Source organism: Manacus candei, unplaced genomic scaffold, assembly GCF_025592945.1.
Source record: "Manacus candei isolate 608988 ecotype Guabito, Panama unplaced genomic scaffold, ASM2559294v1 h1tg000049l, whole genome shotgun sequence".
NCBI classification, from domain to species: domain Eukaryota; kingdom Metazoa; phylum Chordata; class Aves; order Passeriformes; family Pipridae; genus Manacus; species Manacus candei.
In genome coordinates this window covers 14,316,648-14,335,997 of record NW_026138097.1, presented here as the reverse complement: position 1 = coordinate 14,335,997, position 19,350 = coordinate 14,316,648, and the positions used below count along the sequence as shown (strand labels likewise).

The following is a 19,350-nucleotide window of genomic DNA, read 5'->3' as shown; positions in this document are numbered from 1 at the left end:
CACATAATTTAAGCTCATATGAAGAACTCCAACAAAAACAAGGTTTTGAGTGGAAGTAGCCCAGAAGTAGATAATTCCTACCCCCAGACAGTAAGTACTAAAATGACTCAGAGTTTGCTGTGGCATACACCTTATCTGAAGACTACAGTACCAAAGCTGTCAGACTCAGGAAGGCTTCTGTGATCTGGTATTTCTCTGGGTCCCATTTGTGCCTCACTCCTTGTGCTGTGATTTCCATTAAAAGGAAGAAAATTGTCCTCTACTTTGAGGTTATAATTAAGCAAACACACAACAACTTTACAAGTTATATATCATATCAGCAAAAATGCCTCAATTTTATACCAGCTACTTTTTTCTCTATATGAGAATAAAATTTATTCATTCAAAATGGCTGGACAAGTTGCCCCTGCATTCACTCAAATCAATGGCAACTCAGTCTGACTCTGCACTTGCAGTACCTGAATCACAATGAATAACAAGCTTCTTCCTTTGCCAACTTTTCCTTTATGCATTTACACAAACATACATTCAGATTATTTTGCTGAGCCTGAAAACAAAACAAGATATGAAACAATTAAAAATATCCCTTCAGAGTCACTCAGAAGCTCTAGTTGACCTTCTGGGCCAGAAGATGCCCTGTACAGAGTACATGTTTGGCCCCAGTTGAGGAAACCCTCTCTCTTGAGGGTACCCAGCAAAGAAGTGCCTAATTCTGAGTACACGTTGAAATTTCATTGAAATCAATACAATGGACAGTGGAAAGGGTCACAAATACTCCATGGAAAAAGGCTGCATTGTCGCTCTAGCTGCTCAGTAATGAATGAAGATCTGAGCTTTTGCTGATGCTGAGAGCCTGCTGACCTTTGCCATCACTCCTCGATTTTGGTGCCCTTCTTGGGGTGCCAAGGCCATTGAAGCAACGCTGGGGGTTGCAATTCCAGCAGCTCCCATTCTTCCTACAGCCAGCCCTGCCCAAACAGCCCCTGCACCATAGCCCATGTCTGTCACAAAAAACATGCTCTCTGTTCCATGGCATTATGTGATATTGAAAATAAAGCCCCAGCAAGACCATGCAGGTAGGTTCAGGTCATGTAACTAGTCATTTTGTCTCTGAAAACAACCCCAGAGTCCCAATTCCAAAATCTGGGATGAGTTTCCAGGACAAGGTAGTATCTGCTTTACTTTTCCAGCTACTGGAACTGTACATCCACTGAATGCAACAGGTAACTAATTTCAAGCCCAATGGCATGGCATATTCCTTGTAATGACTCAAACCAGCAGCAAAAAGGAACCATCTGTATGAATCAAAGGCAATAAAAGTTTGAAGGGGCTCCTTCCCTTTTCAAAGGACAAGTGCAAGAAGCTGTCAGCAGAAGAGAAGTGATCAAGAGGTAAGCTGTAAATTCAATGTTTTCATCCATGGTCAACCTCTGCTCATTGGAGAGGAGACAAAGATGCAACAACAAGAACTTCCAAAGCCGTAATAGTCAAAGGAATCTAAACATTAATGGAAAGACTTGGAGTTTCATCTTAAAGAATGTGGTTGACCAAACAAGGACAGCACAGACAAAGATCACAGAATCACAGAACCAATTAGATTAGAAAAGACCTCTGAGATCATCAAGTAAGATAGATAAACAATGAGTTCAGAGGAGATATTGATAACATTAGTGCCTAAACAGTGATTTTCTTAGAGTTCAGGAACTTCCTATTATTTGGGTTTTCTGAGAATTTTTTTTTGTTAGTTTGCTTGGGTGGGGGACACTTTGGTGTGTTTTTTAAATGAGGGTGCTAGACATCGTTTTTTCTTTATTCTTTATAATACCAAACAGGCAACACATTCAACACTGCATTAACTGATGTTGACTGTGGCCTTACTTAACCTCACCAGCCTATTTTCTTTAGCTGGATAACAGCTGAATCATTAGCACTAAACTAGCTTGCAGTCCTGAAAGAGTACAGCAGAAAGAGAGTACGTGATTTTTCCATCAATCAAAACACAACATAAAAGATATTTGAGATCCAACCAGATATTTTATTTTATACCCAGTTGATGTGTTTTGCATGATTAAGGGTTGGACTTCAGTTACTTTTAGGTACATTTGTAGTAAAATGGCAAAGTAAAAAAAACTATTACTTAGACATTCTTAAAGCGGATACCTTCACCTTTTTTTCAATTTTTTTTTTGCCCAATTATGCTTTATTTTCTACTAGAGGAAAAACTAAGGATGCTAGATTAAGTTGACAAGATATATTAATGACTTTCTGTAGTGAAAGTAATCTATTTTTAATGCAAAAATGGAGGAATTGGAGAACTGAACAAAAATAACTCTTAGCGCCACAGCTCCATTAACAAGCTCCGACCACCAGTCCCGCATCCAGAAGAGATCAAAATAACACACCTTTCCACTGGAGCATGCTCAAGTGCATCTTTCTCACAGTAGTGGATATTTTATGCTGTATCAACTACTAGAAATGACTTGGACTGCATGAAAAGCCAGTATACAACAAGGGTCTTGCGAATGTAGCTGTAAAATATACTGTTTTCACCATGCTGGTATGCAGAGCGGAAAAACTGTCCTGTTTGTAACCATGTACCCAGCGTCTCCTTAAAGTACACCCAAATGCACAGGCACATTATCGCTGGCCAAGGAAAGCAATGCCAGGCTCAGTTAAGGTGTTGGTGATTGCTGGCAGAGAAATACCAGGTTCATAGCAGGAGCAGCAAAGCAACAGTCTGTCATCATGGTGGCTGTCTTCGCTCCTTTCTCACCTTCACCTGGTACACAATTTATCACATGATAAGAAGCAGTGTTGTGGGATCTCTGTGCTACAATATCAGCAGAAACCACTGAGTAAATGATAACCCTAACAACCTATTTGTAATTCCCTTTGGACTCTCTCATAAATACCAGGTAGCCAGCAATGGTCTTTAAGAAGTATTTCTTCAGGGGAAAATTGCACCTCCAGTGCAGAGAATCCATCAGTCACTTAAATTCAGCAGGACTGACCTTTGAAGCCACAAGCACTGTGCTTATCCTTCTTTCATCATCAATTTTGGGAGCAGGTCCTTCAAAGTAACCTCAGATCCATTCTATACTTTCCCTTTTTTTATTTTTTAAATTTAAAAAGTAAGAAGCTTACTGCAAATATGTCTTTATAAAGATCATTAACACACTCAAAATTAAGATCACATTCAATTACTTGATAGGTTGTGATGTTCCTAGCTTTTTTCTGTGTGCCTGAAAAAATAGATAGATACATGATTTTTCTATTGATAAACTTCAGTAGGCAGCTAAGCATCACTCGCCTGCTCACTCACTCTCTCTTCCAATGGAATAGGGGAGAGAATCAGGAGGGTAAAAGTGCAAAAACTCAGATACAGACAGTTTGGAATCATAAAATGTTTTGGGTTGGAAGGATCTTTAAAGATCCTCTAGTTTCAATCCCCCTGCCATGGACAGGGACGCTTTTCCTAGACTAGGTTGCTCAGAGCCCCATCCAACCTGGCCTTGAACACTTGCAGGGATGGGGGATCCACAGCTTCTTTGTGCAACCTGTTTCAGCATCTCACCACCCTCACAGTAAAGAATTTCTTTTTAATATCTAATCTAAACCCACTCCAGTTTGAAGCCATTCCCATTTGTCCTGTCACTACATGCTCTTGTAAATAGTCTCTCTCCATCTTTCTTCTACAGTCCCTTCAGGTACTGGAAAGTTGCAGATGGAACACCTTGAAGCCTTCTCTTTTCCAGGCTGAACAAACTCAATTCTCTCAGCCTTTCCTCATAAGAGAGGTGCTCCATTGCTCTAATCATCTTGGTGACCCACCTCTGGACTTGATCCAACAGGCCAATGTCCTTCCTGTGCTTAGGTTTCCAGAGCTGGATGCAGCACTCCAGGTGGGGTCTTATGAGAGCAGAATAGAGGGGTAGAATCACTTCCAATGACCTGCTGGTCATGCCTCTTTTGATGCAGCTCAAGATACAGTTGACATCCTGGGCTGCCACAATTTATTTTTTTAAAGAAGGAACAAAAAAATAAAAGCGGGGGCGGGGGGGAGGTGGGGAAGGAGAGGGAGAGGAATGAAACCACAAGAAAAAAGTGATGCAAAAGAAAACAATTGCTCACCACCAACTGATTGATGTCCAGCCAGTCCCCAAGTGGCTTTCACCCACACCCCTCACTTCAGTTTTATTGCTGGACATGACACCATATGTTACAGAATATTCCTTTGGTCAGCTGGGGTCAGCTGTTCCAACTCTTTCCCCTCCTAACCTCTTGCATAGCCCCAGCCCACTCACTGATGGGGTGGTGTGAGAAGCAGAGAAGGTCTTGACACTCTGTAAGCATGGCTCAGCAATAGATAAAACATCCCAGTTATCAACACTCCTATCACAAACCCAAAATATAGCCCCATAAAAGTTACTATAACGAAATTTAATCTCAGTCAAAACCAGTACATCACGTCATGCTGGCAATTCCTGTGGAAGTTGCAAATACCAAATTTTAGTTTCTGTGCCACCATTCCAATATTCCCATTTCCCAACAAATGGAAAGCACCACACACTTCAGAGTCTAGCTTCAGAGCTGCTTATGGATAATCGTCTCCTGATGAAGTCACAGGGCTCATGTTTGAGAGTATTGAAATTTTTAGTGATCATCATCTGACAGTACTGGGAGAGGAGTGAAACCAGCCCCAGCCTGGACAAAAGGCTTTCCAGAAAGGATGACAAACTCCCACTCTTTCTTGCCAGGCTTTTTTTTTATTTTCTTTTTTTTTTTTTTTTTTTGCACAGATGCTCACTGCAAAGCTTGGAAACAGCTCAGATCAAGATGGTAGCAGGCAGCAGGATTGGGAAACTGAGCACAGCAAGAAAATCATGCTCCTCATGGTCATCGTCAAGCCTAAATCTCTTTTTCCTCCAGTTTTCCTCTTGCAAAACAGGCACAAGAATGTTCCTCATTACCCCCGTGACTCTAGTAGCCATGGTGAATTTCTACAGACCCCTCTGGATGCAACATCATGATACCAGGAACCTCAGCACTGTCACTGTCCTTGCTTCTCCCTTCCCAACCACATTCCAGTTCTTAACCAGTAAATAAAAAAGGTTTTTTTCGTTACAGAAAGTTTTGTGACTTGTAATTCTTAAATAACATGGCCTTCACATTACAGCAGAATGTTGCATGGAGGTACTGAGCTGTACATGAAATCCTAATATATATATATATATGCGCTTTAGAGACAAAACCAGTGAATGGTTTTGCTTGTGCAAAAAACAACATTGTAGTATCTATGGAGACATCATTTGCAAAGGTAAATAAAAAAATCTAAGTAGAAAATACCATCAGTAAATATTTGTGACAACAGCCCCAACTTCTTCTTAAAAGTGTTTTAAAGTTTCCTCCCTAATTTATTTTCAGGGAGCAAATAGTTAATTTTGTGACTTCACTTTTTACTAGCTATAGATTTTAACACTTCCTCATGAACTTCTACCATTCGTTTTCTGGTTTCTACTACTACTACAAAGAAAAGTAAAACAATCAGAAATTAGGGAATCCCTTTGTGGAATCTGCCTACAATTACTGGAGCATAGTTTTCTGAGAAAGTTTCCCTGCAAATAGCTCAGGTGATCTGCACTAGGAAAAATTCAGTTTTGTTGTTTATTAGTCACACATCGAAATTTCAAATATATTTATAAAAGTGTAATGTTAAAGGATCTCCTCTCTGAATTAAGCAAGAATATAAGCAAGGATATACTGGAAAATACAAGAAAATGCATCTTGTAAAAGATATACTTGTTACATACATACCACTTCAGATATCAATAGTGCTACTGACCAGTAGAGTTTTCTTTCAGTCAAAGAGACAGAAATCATACCATATGAGCAGTCCCAGAAGGAATACCTCTAGTGGTTTCGCTTGCCTCTGGCATGAGTTTCTGGATTAGTGTCATATACGTGTCAGCACGAAACAACATAGGCTACTTGTTCATACATTACGCCTCCTTATATCACTCAGTGTGCCAGCTAACATTGACTATAGATGTACATCAATATATCCAACCCAGTGAGTGCATTCCTCTGTCAGGTACAAGACATAACCACCAAGTACAAATAAAGGGAAACTGAGGTAATAGTATTTATAACTGAGAAAGTGACACAAAATAGATATGGACTTAACAGCGCTGTTTGCATACCACATACTGCTAATTAGAAATGGCAGTTCTATAAGGACATATTTTTACTAATAAGCAGAGTTGCAGCTTGGTTTTTAAGATCTAGTTAGCTGATAAGACTCAGACACACCCAGTCTGAAGTCTGTAGTGGTTTCCATTAGTTTTCAGTCAATAATAGCATGCTTGGCATGTTTTAGCAATTGGAATTCTGACTCCAAGATTTCAATTCTTGGACCAAATCTCCCTTTGAAATAAATGCTAGCAATGTTTCATTTACAACATCTAAAAAACAGCTACCTCAGGACCTTGAGCAAGTAAAGAATAGTCAAACATGACTTCTTCCAAATTCCTGCATTTTGGGATAAACAGTATGTCCAAGAGGCCCACAGCTGGTTTCTAACCAATGCTTGGTTAGAAGTAGCTGTAAAACTGAGACACTCTCTTCATGACTTTCTCTGATACAGAAGAAGAGTCAGCAGCAATCCCTTGACAGGTTCTCCTTGGTGACACAGCAGCTTAATAAGTTTCTGCCCTTTGCCCCCTTCTTCTCTCCAACCATTCGTTCCTGTCCCTGGGATGCAGCTTCACTGCCATCTCATTGGGCTGATATTACTGTAGATCTAAGCCAGGTTAAAAATACCTGTCCCAAAACACTTTCCTTTTTTATTATTTACCTTGAACCACTTCATTGGTCCTGCACGTAGCTGTGCCACCACAACCAGGGCACAACAAACTTCATCAAGGAAAAAGATTATCCTTAAGTGAGCTTTCCCATTATAGAAAGTATGTGCTGAAACTAGACCCCCATAATGACATTAAATTTCACTGTCAGTCCCATAAACTAAGAAAAATATTTATGTTCCTCCATCAGCAGAACAAAGCGAAAAACTGCACTGAATAACAGTGTGAGACCTAGAACAGAGTGTACCAGCAATTCCCTATTGCAATAGGTATAGCTAATTAAAAAGAAAAAACAAACAAATGAACCAACAACAAAAAACTTCACTGAGGCATCATGCAGCAAAGACTTGAGGATTTAGAACCAGAAAGGAGACATACTACCAGTGCAGCAGTCCAGCCTGTCTCCAGAGAGGACGTCCACACATAATGTGTCTTCTCACCTGTTTGCTGCCTTGGAGAACAGGGAAGCCTGTTTTTTTCTCACCCACTGGGGTACAACTTGCTGTCCTACAGTAAGTTTGTTCAGTTTTGGGCTGGGACAGTCTGAAAGTTAAAAAGCGATGAATTTTCCTTTCCACACAGGGTAATCAAAAGTTTTTTAAGGTTTTAGTGATGTACTTACATTTCGATAGCTCATCTTGGAAGAGCTAGTTTCACTTGAGAAGTAGGTACACTGAACCAGCAGAAACTGTATTCAGACCATCACTTGCTTTGTTAGGAGAATGAGTGACATTTGGATTTCTTGGTTTTTGCTAGTTTGGGTCACACCCTATCGAAAAATAGCTATTAATATTGCATTTTTCACTACTTCAGAAAAGGATTCAAAGCATGTAATTTACTCATTTAAGACACTACAGTCTACAGGTTCATTGATTGCCTAGTTAGGGTTTGGGTTGGACAATTATGAGAATTTAAAAACATATTACATATTAAGTGGAAGACATTAAATGAGAAGGAGATCTGTAATTTATGTCTCAATCCTGAAAAATACATTTTATTTTCACATTAATTACTTTACTGAATGCAACAGAAGAATACATAAACTCACTTCCAACTGAGAACATTTGTAGTGAGAGAATGTGTGAAAATTTCTACAGAACTAAAAGACATGATTGCACTTCATTTTTTCTGATCCCTCATCCTTCCTTCCTCCCTCCCTCACTCCCTTCCTCAAATATCAAATTAAGGACGTAAGGAGTTCAGTATAATATCTCTTCAGTGATTTCAGGTTGGTATAATTTCCCTGACTTGAGAGAACTGTTTCTCATTTGCTGAAGATGAAAGCAGCTTCAGATATTTATTTGCTGTAGGTGAAAGCAGTTTCAGATGCTTACTTGTTGATCAGTCACACTCTAAAAACTAAAAGCACTGAAATGTACATAAGATAGCTCAAATACTAAGCTCTTTTCCACCAGAAATTTCAGCATGATTTTTTTCTACCCTAAATAGCAGAGGTCTCGCTCATGCAAATGTTAACAGCAGACTTAAGACAAAGTTAAATAGGGTGCTGCTATAACATGAGATCATATACGCTTTCTTGTCACCCTAATTCATTCCTGTTCATTTACTGACTGGGGATTAGCTATTTAACAGAATCAAAAAAATTATAATTGACAGATGAAAAATTCTTACCAGTGGCCATTTGCTACTGCTTTTGCTTCAAGTGAAACCCGTGCTGGCCTGGTTTAATACATACCACAATGGGGGTCACAGATTGCTTAGTGGAACAGTATTAACATCCAGCTGTTAATAAGTAGCAACTTTTTAGATCAGACTGATTTTGTCAATGCAGATGGTTCCAGCACAGACTATATGATGCTGTGCAGAAGTCAAATGATGTATGGAGTCCACTGGAATCAATGAGAAGACTAATGTTAGGTCTGAAAAACTTTAGAGTATGCCGTCAATACTACACAAGTCCCATTCAAAAAGTAGGGACAACTAGAAACCTCAGGAAATCCATGGAAGCTGGTAGAAATTGCAGAAGTGACCTTTGTGAAGTACCAATACTAACACAGAGGATAGGTTGGACAATGATTAACAAGCATTACTTATATAGCATGTTTATTTTAGGTGACACTTTCTTGTGGGTTTTTCTCATGATAGTTGAAAATATTAAAATAAACATCTCTGGTTTACTTCCGTCCCTTTAAAGTCAATTCACCTCCTAAACTGTTAACACCAGAACTAAATGACAATTTGTATAAGGTTATACTGTTGTAGGTTCAAACTTCAGAAGATTGTTGAAAGGGTTAACACAGTTGTGATCTGCATGCAAGTAGATGATTATGCACAATGCCACCACACCTCATCAAATCAGAACTTGGAAGAAACCTTGAGTAGATCTTCCATTTCATTCCATTTGACCAAAACCCATGGTTTTCCTCTGTAATTGAGACCTCACAGAAAGGTGGTAGTACTAAAATGCAAAATATAGTGCTTAAAATGCCTCTTTCAGGCCCTGGCTCACTGATGTGCTCTTCCTAGTCAAGACTTAGCATGTCGCAATTGGAAATTGTATTACAAGAGGCTCTTTGTCTCAGAATGGGCGGATTAATTCTTTTTTATTTTTGACTCATGAATCACAAAGGAATGACATTTGATTTTGAAGTTATTGATATGCTCATAGGTTAAGTTTGAGCCTTTGGATAGTTACTTTTAACACTTTACACTTCGGTGAAGGTAATCTTTAAGTTGAAAAAGCAAGGCATCTCCACTGTTCTTTCTTGAGATTAATAAAGGATGCCTAAAAAATTTCCTTATTTTTTTTCCTTTTTTCCCTTTTTTTTCCCCTTCCCTTCCCTCCTTACCCCTTTTTCTAATGTCTGAATTAAGAACGTAAAATCTTGTCTTTCAAAAGGTTTTGTAGATGCTTCCAGAGCAATGGGGAGCTGGATTAGGAAATATCTTCATCTGTTGAATGAGTGAAGCTGATGGATCTTTCACATCCATTCTTCCAACTGGTTATTGGGTGTTTCAGTTAATCGAGACCACAGAAAACAAAACAAAGATGATTAGAGGAGTTTATGCTGCAGTAAGCTGTGTGTGGGCAAGCCACTCCAAAATCCAGCAGGACTCTGTGAGATCCCAAAAGTCTTCTGCAATAGCATGACTGCAGAACTATGGGCTGAATTTAACATGGAGCCCATCCTCTAACTGCCTGGCCATACACAATTCCTTCAGCCACATAACTGTATCAGATGAACAGCTTATGATTGTCAGTTTTTGTGAATAATAAGGTGTCATGTTTAACCCCAGTCAGCAGCCAAGCCCCACACAGCTGCTCACTCACTTCCCCACCAGTAGGATCAGGGAGAGAATTGGAAGGGTAAAAGCCAGAAAACCAATGGGTTGAGATAAAGACAGTTTAATAGGCAAAGCAAAAGCTGCACACACAAGCAAAGCAAAAAGGAGTTCGCTGCTTCCCATGGGCAAAAAGCTGTTCAGCCAACTCCAGGAGAGCAAGGCCCATCACACATGATGGTTACTTGGGAAGACAAATACCATCACTCCAAACATCCCCTCCAGCCTCCTTCTTCCCCCCAACTTCACATACTGAGCATGATATCCTACGGTATGGAATATCCCTTTGGTCTGCTGGGGTCAGCTGTCCTGGCTGTGTCTCCTCCCAACTTCCCATGCATCCTCAGTCTCCGCGCCAACATGGCAGTACAAAAAGCAGAAAAAGCCTTGGCTCTATGCAAACACCTCTCAGCAATAACAAAATCATCTCTATATTATCATCACTGTGTTCAGCACAAATCCAAACCATAGCCCTATACTAGCCACTGTGAAGAAAATTGACTCTACCCCAGCCAAAACCAGCACATAAGGAAAATCTAGGCATTAAAGCTTGCCTTTAACTTTGAGAGCTTATTTATTTCCCTTGTACTGAATCAAGACAACTTCTCTGAGACAGTAATAAATATCATACTAGTACTGGCCCTCAGTAGCACACTATAAACTTCCTAGAACTTAATCCTGCCCTAAATGCCAACAAACCAGACCTATCTATGGTATTTGGCTAGACATTCTGAAGTCCATATTTTTGCATGGAAGGAAAGTATGTCAAGTCTTTAAGGTCATGGTTTTATGATGCTAACAATGACACTTCAGTGTATTGACTCCTTTTTTTCCATCAGACATTTACAATAACAGCGGTACAGAAAAACAACAGGACAGCTCAGAAACAAGTCTTCTTGGTCATCCCATCAGCAAAACAGCAGGTATTTGTTTTGTCATCTTACGAGAGTTATAACCACTTTGTAGTCTTTAATAAAGAGTTCAAAGATGGGTTCACCTTAACAAAAAGATGGACCCAGATTCACCACCCCATGTATCCCACAACAAAGCATATGCCAACATTCAGTGTGCTAAAAGCACTAATGTTTTTTTTTCCTCCTCTCCCTTCCCCAGGGAGAAAAATCACAGGAAAGTGGTACATTTCAGGAACTGAGATATTCTACTTGGACCAAATTCACTTCTTGCCTTTGATTCAGGTTCACTGTGTAATCTTGGACATGTCCCCAAGCTTAACTGATAAGATTGGTGGACAGCAGGAGTATACAAACTGGGAAAGTCTGGGTCAAGCTATCCAGACTGGGGGACTTGTTTCAAACCCTTAGAGTCTGTCATGCCTGAATCAGAGACTAGATTTTGAAATAGCCACTGGGAATGCATCCTTGCACTAAAGCCATTCCCTGGAGGACAATCTGCTCTGACAGTGCAGGGAAAAGGTGCAGGAAAGAAAAGGAAAGCTCTGCCCCAGCATAATGGGCTCGGCACAGGATCTGAGTTGTCCCTCACAGCACCATCCTTGCACCTGAGCCCAACTGCTGGAGTCATTGGTTTCCTGTGCTGAGGGAAAGGCATTTTTAGAAATTAAATTTGAGGTGAGAAGGGAAGTAACCTAAAGAGTTTCAGCAATATAAAACCTTTTCTGTAGTTACAATGAAGAGAGAGCCTATCTGGTATCCTTCAAAAAAATCTCAACATATAAGCTCCCATCTGGGTGCAAGCTGACCAGGAACACGCAGTCCCCGTTCTCCTGAAACATGCAAGGTAATTACATGAGTCTCAGTGTGAAGTCTATACTTCATACCCTATTCATCCACTAAGAAACAGCTTCCTTTGGCACACAGGCAACAGGGACAAGCTGGTTTCATACCAGGGTGTCAAAGAATTTGCTTCAGGTTGGACCATGAATGTTCAGTCTTGACGCTGACAAGATGCCTCGAGAGCAGCTTCCTTCACACCATCTGCAAATCATACTACTGCATATACTGAATACACTGAATACTTTCCAGCACTGAGCCCAGGGGCACAGTTTGTATCTCAGCATGCCCAAGTGAGGAAAATCTACTGCAGTGTCCTAGACCAACATCTATACAGGTGCAGAAAGTTACTAAACACAAGCAGCTGCTTTATATAACACAAGGATATTTGAAAGGGGCAGTGAAGGAAATTGAGAAATCATGTGTGGGTGTGAAACATGTTGCACGATCATGGATATAAAAAGGGAGGCCATATGAAACCCAATCAGATAGGGCTTTGTATCAGCAGTAAATTTTCATGTTCTTACATGAAGAAGTTGTAGGTGACAGGAGGAAAACAAGTGGAGGTTGAGAGGGATCTTGTGCCAGGTCTTCAGCCTCCATAGGCTGTTACCCACATTTTTCAGTAGAGCTACATCATTCCATACTCATAGACGATAAGTCTCTGATTTGTGGGGAAAACTTTTTGACTTTTTTTTTTTTAATGCATTTCCTCCCAGCAATTGTACAATTCAAGAGTGTACTTCAAACCCCAAACATCACAGGCTGCTAGTAATGATTATCCCATAACACCATGTTGAGTTAAACCTCTGTTTGCATTTCAAAAAATTATAGAATGTTTTGGGTTGGAAGGGACCTTAAAGATTATCTAGTTCCATCCCCACTGCCATGGGCAGGGACACCTTCCGTTAGATCAGGTTGCTCAAAGCCCTGTCCAACCTGGCCTTGAACACTCTCAGTGATGGAGCATCCACAACCGCTCTGGGAAACCTGTTCCAGTGCCTCACCTCAATGTCAGCAAAGAATTTATTTCTGATATCTAATCTAAATCCACCTTCTTTCAGTTTAAAGCCATTTCCTCTTCTCCTATCGCCACAACCCTTTGTAAAAAGTGCCTTCCAGCTCTCCTGTGGGCCTCTTCGGGAACTAGAAGGCTGCTCTAAGGTCTCCCCAGAGCCCTCTCTTCTCCAGGATGAACAACTCCAATGCTCTCAGCCTGTCTTCATAGGAGAGGTGCTCCAGCCCTCTGATCATCTTCATGGCCCTCATCTGGACTCACTCCAAAAGGTCCCTTCTTATACTGGGGGGCCCAGAATTGGACACAGTAGCCAGGTTGGCGTCATGAGAGCTGAGTAGAGGGGCAGAATCCCCTCCCTTGACCAGCTGGTCACGCTTCTTCTGATGTAGCCCAGGATGCTGTTGGTCTTCCGGGCTGTGAAGACACATTGTTCAGTCATGTTTGAGCTTCTTGCCAACAACACCTCTAAGTCCTTCTCCTTAGGGCTGCTCTCGATGCATTTTCCACCCAGCCCATATTTGTGCTTGGGAGTGTCCTGATGCAGTTGCAGGACCTGGTACTCAGCCTTGTCAAACTTCATGAGGTTTGCACAGGGCCATCTCTCAAGATTTTCAAGTCAAGGTCGCTCTGGATGGCATCCCTTCCTTCCAGCATGTCAACCACACTACAGAGTTTGGTGCCATTGGCAAACTTGCTGAGAGTGCCCTCAATCCCATTATCCATGGGACCAATAAAAATATTTAACAGTGCTGGTCCCAACACCAACCCTTGAGCAATGCCACTTGTCACTTGCAGAATAAATGCTTTGCTCCTACTTGTTCCTGGTCCTATGCCATTGTATTTCAACTAAGAGACTAACAACACAGAGTGTATTTACAGAGTTATATTTAAATATTTTTATATATAAAAGTTAAGTAAAGCCAAAGTGAAAATGAAGGATAAAGATCTTTCTCTTTCCTTTGTATTACTGCCATTAATACTGTAAGTTGTTTCTCAAATACTAGCCAAAAAATTGACTCATTTGGGAACTAGTCAAACCTGTGCTCCTGGTTTTCCAGTAAAAATTGTCACACGTTAGAAGACTCAAATCTTCTCAGATCCTCCTTCTACCTCTTGTCCATCATTATCCCAGATTAATGCCTGTGCCTTCTTTGTTCTGCAATGGCTGTTGCTGGTAGTTTTGAAAAAAAAAGTATATTGCTGTACCACATGTTGAGAAATGCATGCCAGCAACCATCCTTCTCATTTAAATTACCACAGAGCAGTCACATCATGCTGTTTTCTCTTGATCATTTGTGCAATGTCAGGTAAGGCAGGATGTGAATCAGCCATGACTCGGTTCAGAAGTAGGACTCCGAAATCTTCTGGTTTCAATTTACTTTGGGAATTCGTGGGACTGACAGATAAAGGAACGTGAACCAAGAGAAATTTAATACCTGCTCTAAATCTTGGTCCTATACAATGCCCCTATGTATCCCTTCCTCAGAAGACATTGATCCCCTAGTCCTCTGAGGGGTAAAGGAGAATAGGGAAACTGATTTTCCCTCCATTTCTATTCCCCTATTTTCATGGTTCCACAGAAGAAGTCTCCCTTTCCTCCATCTCCAGGTTGTTTAGCATTAGAAAGCAATTGGTCTGTGAGCAACAGCTAGAACAACTCTTCCCAGATAGGAGGTCACATCTCCTCTTTCTCTTCTAGCAAGGGTAGCTTAGAAACCACCTTGTCATGAACCATGCCTCAGGTTCCACTTTGCTTTGAGACAAAAGCTCATTATATTTTGCCTAAGGAAACTCTGGATGTCCTGTGCTCTGAAAGATGGCTTGGGGGCCTTATACTTAAAAAAAAAAAAAAAAAAGAGAGAACCCTGCTTAGAGTTCCTAATCTCAGAGATACACACAAGCATATGCTAAAGTCTTGAGAGGCCATGGACAGTTACATCTCTTATATATTTGTAAGTTTAATATAAAACCATAAGATATACCTGTCCACATATCTTTAGTTTAGAAAGTAATTTTTTCATATTAGTTGGATGATATCACAGCCTCTCTTACACAGTGTGGTGAACATGAATGAATTTCATAGCACTAAGTTTCATAAAATTGTACTTATTCTAGCATGACTTGCATATGGATGACAGATACATCCACATTTTAATCCTCTGCTATTCCTGGAAACAAAGAGCATATTCCTTTATCAATTACACTAATCCAAACTAATCTTTTCATGGAATACTTGGCATTAAGAGAAAATATTTATATCTAAAATAAGCAAGATGATCCATTTCTATTCCCTATATTGTTTTAGCTTATTGGGTCCCTTGCACTAGTTTTCCTTAGACTGACATGACTCACAAATGGCTTTTCAAATACAATTTTCCCATATGCATCTACGTGCACGAGTGGACCCCCCAGATGATGAAACAACTTCAAAGAGGGGACAGAATGATTGGAGAGGAGAGAAATATTTGAAGAGCTGGGAGCAGATAATCTTTTAGGACTGTTCCCACAATTTTGGCAGGTAAATGTGTCTGATATGAGCACTTCAGTCATGCACAGATAGATGACACATTTGTGTGTGGGTAGAGGATGAAATTGGGTGTGGACTGCGTGCCTCTGCAATGGATACAGTGATAGGTCTAACTCAGCACCAGAGACACTGAGTCATCTGTTCAGAGCTTAGAGTTCTTCATCATTTTCCCTTTATCACATGGAAAAATCCTGGCTAGATTGCCTGCAAATTTATTCTGGCTGGCTGGGGCCCAATCTGAGAGAAAGACCAACAGACAGGGGGGTTTAGACACACTTGGAAAATGCCCCAAAGTCCACTGATTCATGTAAAAAGAGATTGCATACCCTCACGATAACACCAAGCACTCAGAACAGTTATTTTGTCTCTTTCATCCTCCTATAGAATGAGCATAGCTGAAAATAAACAGTCTTGTAAGTATCTTAAGTATCTTTGAAGAATTGAACTCAGAGGCAATTGGAAAAACCCAAGCGTATAACCTGTCATATGGAAGTGTGTAGAAAGGAAGTGATATCTAATTTGGGGCAATAATCACTATGATCACCTTAGATGCTGACAGTGAGTAAACATTTCTATATTCTGAAATCATGCCCAGCATCACTATCGCATTATCTTTGGCTTACCTTTTCAACACAAATTGGTAAATTAACTATATGCCAACAAACCCAATGGCATGATGGCAGACAAGAACTCCCTTATCCTCAAAGCAAAAACACAACTGTAGCCAGTCATAACAGCCTGAGCCAAAGAAAACCTCAGGAAATCTTATGAAGAAGTGAAAATATTGCAGAATAATACCACAAACAGGATAGCTGCGGTTGCTTTACTTCTTGTACTATCTGGTAAGACTACGATATAAACCTGGTGCATATAAATATTTCTGCTGTAGGAAGCAAGAAAAAATATGTTGTTACTATATAATTTCCAGATGAAGGTCTTGACCACACATGCTGTCAAGTGAGAAGCATTATAGGAGGGGTATTATATATAGCAGAGGAATTATATTACCCACACCACTTACAAGAGCAGGGGAAAAAAGGTAGTGCTTACTAGAATAGGTATTGTTTTCAATTCTCCTGCCAGCAGATAAAGGATATACGTGCTATGGCAAGAGCAGATTGTAGGGGATGAGCAAGCAGAGGAGTGTCTAATTAGCCCCTCTAGTCAAGGAGCAACTGATCGAATATGCCAAACTCAGGGCTCTAGGCTGGATGTCATGCCTATCTTTATGTCCAGTCCTTCTCCTTCTGCTGTCACTCAGAAGTGGCTTCAACATCAGTAAAACCTTTTGGATAAGATCCCCTAGATAATACTGGTATCCAACTCCTCTCTTAACATCTGGCTTTGTAATAATCTTAATTGGTAATCAGGTTCTTGGAAAATGGTTTCTCTGTTGAAGAAAGCAAAGTTTCTATTAGAGCTTAGAGAGAATAACAGATTATCTACTTCCTGCCTAACACAGAATTTCTTTTTCTTTTCTTCGAAACAGCTGGAGACCACCACCATGGGAGACAGGGAACTGAACTGGATGAATTCTGAATCTAACATAATCACAATTTTTATTCTCCTAAAAGGCATGATCGAACGATTAATGATGAGAGTGCACCATAACTGAGATATAAGCCGATCCCAGAAAGTGAGTCAAACCTGAAGGTTCACCAGCACAGATTTTCATATTGATACCAAAGATCAATTTGGTCAGAAGGCTCCTAAAACAGAAGTCAAGGTGAATTACTAAAATCTGAGTAGACAGGATTCTGCAGCAGTCATCAGAAAAAATCGGTTAAAAATGTAGTTTGTTACCAGCCAGCCATCTACAGTTACCAGCCAGCCAGTCACAACAGTGGTACCCCCAAAAATGCAAGCCCCAGCTGCATGTAAATAGACAGTTCAGTTCTTCACATACACCCTAGCTGCCTCTTATTAACATGAAGCCTACGTGTATTATCATGGTTTGTAGAGGTCTGACAAGAGAAACCCAAGCAATGTTATCTCAAGGATTCCTTGTGCCCCCCAGGCGCTCTCTGTGCCCTCCACTGCCTTTGCACAGCAGCTGGACCATAAGCTGACTGCAAAGGGAGCTGCCTTTTGTTCTGTTTGCATAAAACGTGTGAGTGACGACAACAATAGGAATAATAAATACAGATGGTATTACGCACACATGCAAACATCCCTGCAGAAAATTCAGCCATAGGGTGAATACAAAAATTTTACTTGTCACTTAGCTATTTATAAAATCAAAGAGACTTAAAAATAGCAAAAATTACTTATCCTTGCCAAAACCATCTCCCAGAGTGGACAGCCCCAGGGGCTGAGATCTGAGCTCTGATCCAAACAGCAGTGGTACCTCCCCATTGGGGAATTCCCAAAACAGGAAAGATACCCCAGAGCTGACACAAAGCCAATAGATTTGGCTCCCACGCCAGACTTCCTTCAGCTGTCAAGTCAAGTGTATCATGGTTAAAAAATCTGCTGTGCTGTGGCTATTTCCTGCTGGAGCTGTGGTGGGCTGGGCAGAGACAAGAGGAGCTCAAGGGCTCTTTTGATCATCCCTGGCCCAAGATCAGAAACATGCACCCAGCCCCATCCTCTCCAGTGGCATCCAGCACTGCACGGCAGTGCAGACAAGGTCTTTTATCAGTCCCTATAAGCTTTCTACCACCCTTTCTGCAGTAATGCTTATATGGCATTACTCAGCAGTTCATCTGTTGCTCTGCTGGATGAACCACTCTCCTTGTCACCACTCCCCTCAGAGCCATATCTGTGAAGTTATCTTTTGCTTCTAAGGTACGAGAAACATCCTTTTAGGGTCAGCACCCTGCTGGGGATTACAAGCATGCAAACTGAAGCTTAAAACTAGTCCATGCATTACTGAGTATATTACCCCATCTGCAAGTAATGGGGTAAGCCCTCAGGAGGCGTGATTTTATCTGATATAAGAGTGGGCAGAGAGTGGTCTGCAAGCTGTCCTGGACCAATATAGACCCAGGCTTTAAAAGTCCCATGTGATTAAACAATGACTCATGGCTGATTTCTGCCATGCCTTTCAACACTCACCACTGCTTTACATCCTTGGCATTGCTAGAGCACAACAGAAGATCACAAAAAGGTAACAGAAGTGAACATTAGTTTATAACACATCATAGCTCGCTCAGCCTCTGTACAATACAGAAAATCTTGAGGTAGCAAGTATTTTATGGCTTCTTAAAATAAAATATAAACAGAGCTCAAGTATTTTTTTATGCCACCTGTAAAAGAAAAATTAATTGGAGGAGCATAAGCAGAACATTAGCAGGCTATTTTAAAAACCTTCATTGGATTCTTTTGCACCCAAGTCTATTCAAAAGAGTTCATGTAAACATACGCATATGTAGCAATACTTAGATGCACATATCTCCATATGTGTATAAATATGCAGTAGAGCATTCCTCTACTGTGGCATCCTTTTAATATGGCATCATTTTAAAATCCTTCATGAGTTGAGAGACAGACCCAGCCTTACCTTCTTAATTCCCAGCTTCTCTTCACCTTTTGAAACTGAATCCTCCTTGCTGTCTCTATGGTGACAGTGACGTCCACATCCCCCTGATGAGATGGCTGCTGGCACGCACATCAGGTGCCAGAGCAAATCAGTCAGCACTGGAAACCTCTCCAGCTCCTCCATGGGACATAATGCTCTTCTCCAGAACTCAGTCTGACAAACAATCTGGTAAAGAAAACAGTGTTAAGCCACCATCTCATGCCGAAAAGAGTGGGAAAATGGGTCTAAATATGGGCTCTAAAACCTTTTTTTATTTTTCTCTTCAATCATAATTACTGCTACTTGGGAAATAAATGTGATAGCACTGCTATTAAAGAGTGTATCTAGATAACCTACACAGAATGAACTAA

General features: G+C 40.6%; 1 protein-coding gene across 3 annotated transcripts in view; it reads right to left on the bottom strand.

The window, feature by feature from the left end:
• LOC127476334 (uncharacterized) overlaps window positions 1–18,999 on the bottom strand; it is a 182,343-nt gene extending 163,344 nt beyond the window's left edge. For 2 of the 3 annotated variants that reach the window (XM_051799164.1, XM_051799165.1), the window contains exon 1: window positions 18,962–18,976. The gene's annotated coding sequence lies outside the window, so the exon portion shown is untranslated. Of the gene's footprint in view, window positions 1–18,961 lie in introns of all 3 variants that reach the window. The other variant, XM_051799163.1, reaches the window with a different exon arrangement.
• Between the last annotated feature and the right edge of the window lie 351 nt (window positions 19,000–19,350).